Genomic DNA, 3,580 nt, shown 5'->3' with positions numbered 1-3,580 from the left:
TTGCGGCAATCGTTTTGCTCATGTCTGTTGGGCATCACGGTCATGCTAGTATCTGTCATGCTGTTACCTGGATCTAACAGCTTATTCGGCATCGGCGGGTGCGTTTCACACTCACACCCATCTTGAGAGAAACCGACCTGCTGACTTTATGGCGGGGAGAGGGCATCAGGCCCAGACATTGATTACTTTCGACTGTTTTTTAGTTCATCGTTATTTTCTTACTCTGGTTAGGATGGATCAGCTCCTATCTTTATATTCAGATTTTTTGTTGATAGTTAGTTTGTTTTGGCTTGTTTCCATTTTGATGTTGTTTCTTTTATCATTTGAATGTAGTCACTTTTGGGCTACATCTATTTATGATTTTGATCTGTCTAATTTTTTTTGTTTTTCTCTGTAGTTTTTACTGGGTGTTGTCACTTTTGAGTAGCATCGTATATTGGATACAGCTGGTTGATATGCTATCTACAAGTTGGGGTCTGCCTAACCTCTCACCCTCTAAGTGTTTGTTTAAAAAAAAAAAACTTGACTCCACCCTTTTTTTTTATTTGCATTGGTTATAAGTGTACGAAGTGTTACTCACAATTCTCATTATAAGAAGTTTCTATTTTATATGGAGGTAGGATATATGTATATAGAAAACAAATTTAGGAAATTAATTAGTATATCATATTTGCGCAACTAGGGCTGTCGATCGGTTTGGGTTCGGTTACCCGTACCCGAATTTTCGGTTACCCGAACCCGAAATTGCCAAATTTCAATAACCGTTCCCGAACCGTTTTAGAAGTTGGGTTACCCAATACCCGCTTCGGTTAACCAATTGGGTTATTTGGGTATCCGAAATACCCATTTAAAAAATAAAATTCAAATAATTTTTGCTCTATCTACTCTAAAAGAAATTACAAATATATAATATATATTTACGAATATATATTATATATATTATTAAATAATTTACAAATATATAATATATATGTAACATTTACAAATATATAAATATTTGTAAATTATATATATATATATATAATATTTGTAAATTTACCAATATATATTATAAATTTACAAATTTAATAATATATTTATAAATTTACAAATTTATAATATATTTGTAAATATATAATATATTTGTAAATTACAAATATAATTTACAAATATATTATATATAATATATATATAATAATTTACGAATATATATATTAAATAATTTACAAATATATTTATATATTAATTTACAAATATATATCATATTATATATGATATATTGATAATATATATATTAAATAATTAATAAAATAATTGTCGGTTATTCGGTAACCCGATCGGTTTTTCGGGTTAACCGATAACCGAAATTTCCAAAAAACAATACCGACACCGATCCATTACCCGAAATTTCGGTTATGGATACCCAAACCCGGGAATTTCGGTTCGGTTAATTGGATACCCAAAACCCGATAACCATTTAGACAGCCCTATGCGCAACTGTCGAATTTTATATGAAAAGCAGAGATTTCTTTCTTTTTTTCCTTTTCAAGGGAAATGAAGAGATTTATTGTTAAAAATAAATAAATAATGACATGACAGGAATGTATATAATATGACTAGACCTAACTAGAGTGATGAATGAATAGGAATTAGGATATGTTCCTTCACTTCTGTGCAGAAATATCAGAACAAAAATCGTCGTTGCGTCATCTCAAATTCCCACGTACCTCCATCTCTGCTGAAATGGAAGTTTAATATAAAAAGAAGAAATAAAAACCCTTGAATGCACAAGACGCAAGCAAGGAACAGAGACTCTAAAAGAGTCCGATAAAAAAAACAAAACGCTCAGAAAAGTCTAAACGTTACCGCAAAAACCAACAATCAAATATTAAAATCCATATTGGAATGATAATCATCCTTGTTGCGATCATTTTCCATGGCAATTACATCCGACCAACGGAGGTTCGCAATATTGTTCATAGTACGCATCGTGTTGCTGCTACTATGATCAACAACGAAGTTGCTCGGCTGAAATCCAAGACCCTCCGCATTTCTGAGGCGGTTTTTAATGCTATCAGTCGGAACTGCATGACCAAGCTCACTTCCTTTTCCCGAGCCTTTTGGACGGCCACGTCCGCGCTTCGGCTCCGAGAGCAATAACATCCCTTGATTAACCTGCTCCTCTAACCGACTTATACGACCAGCAATATCCTCCGGAGTAGGATTGGACTGCTTATCTCCAACAACCTCCTTTTGAATCAGAGAATGAACCTGCTCACTCACAAAACCATCTGTCCCAACCTCCGACTGCTTCTCCGCCACTACATCCTTAAGCGCCAAAGTTTCATTCCGCAAGCTATTGCCCTCCTCTGCAGCAGCTGCCACATTCTTCGCAAGATTCACGACTCCATTCGGTGTCTCCATCTCTATATCCTCATCCACATCCTCATCGTTGTCATCCAGTTGATGCTCCGAAGTTACCGGGACTAGCACAACTTCCAACGAATCAGGCCCTGACAAAATACGGTCATCCCTCTCGTTCACATCCTCATGGGACGTCACAACCTGCTCACTCGACTCTAAAGCAGCAAAACTATTCTCAATAAGGGTTGCAGCGCATGATGAGACCTTCTGCTGCACCGCATGCTGTTCCTCGACAACCTCTTGTCGTATCAAGTTATTTCCATGTGCTGGTGAAGCCCGCACCTGTTCAGATTGTAGCCCCACCGGAATCGATTCACCCCCAGAAATCCCTGGCTCAGAAACCTCCTGCCATTGTTTCGCTATTGCTTGTTGTTTTCCAGACGGCTTCATAGTAGCCTCCACTGGCAGATTAGCTTTACGACACTTATCGGGAGAATGCCCCGTGATCTTACACTTGGAACAATAATACGGTAAGTACTCGTAAGTAAACTCAACATGAAAAGAATAGTCACCCCCATCAAATAGAAGCGTAGTAGGGAGAGATTTGGACATATCTAACTCCACAAGAACACGAGCGAACTGTCCGAAATCTCGAGTAATCGAAGCACCATCAATCTTCAGCGGATGGCCCACGAAACGTGCAATTCCAGCCAGCACCTCCGCATGCCAATATTCGATAGGCAAATAATGTATACGAATCCAAACGTTTGCCAACGACGAGAGTTCTTTAAACGGATCAAAGTTCTTCGCCCACTCGCGAAGGCGGAGATGTCCATTAAAAACTTCCCAAATTAACTTGGCTTTAGCTCGTTGTTTATCCTCTGCGTTCTGGAAGACTATGGTATAGTATCCTTTACCCAAAGGAATGAGTTGCCAAGGCGAACTGATATTCCACATGTTCTGAAGCTCCTTTTTAATCATCAACGCAGGCTTGGGCGTCTCCCCTTTGTTTAACAACAACCTTCCCGTCAAAGCATGATTAAGGTCAGAAATCTGCTTCAAATGAAGCTCTGTAGGCATCTTGAAACAGTAGTGATCACCTTCTTTTGTAGGGCATAGAGCATGATAATGATGTGCAGCAACATCCGGACGACGCGGCGTCCGATTCGCAGTAATATCGACATATGATTTGAGAGGAGATGTGTTAGCCGTCTTCTGTTGGGAGCGGTTATTTGCT

The sequence above is a fragment of the Salvia miltiorrhiza genome, unplaced genomic scaffold (assembly GCF_028751815.1).
Source record: "Salvia miltiorrhiza cultivar Shanhuang (shh) unplaced genomic scaffold, IMPLAD_Smil_shh fragScaff_scaffold_173, whole genome shotgun sequence".
In the NCBI taxonomy this organism is placed as follows: domain Eukaryota; kingdom Viridiplantae; phylum Streptophyta; class Magnoliopsida; order Lamiales; family Lamiaceae; genus Salvia; species Salvia miltiorrhiza.
The sequence above is the reverse complement of the archived record's forward strand: the minus strand, read 5'-3'. Positions refer to the sequence as shown.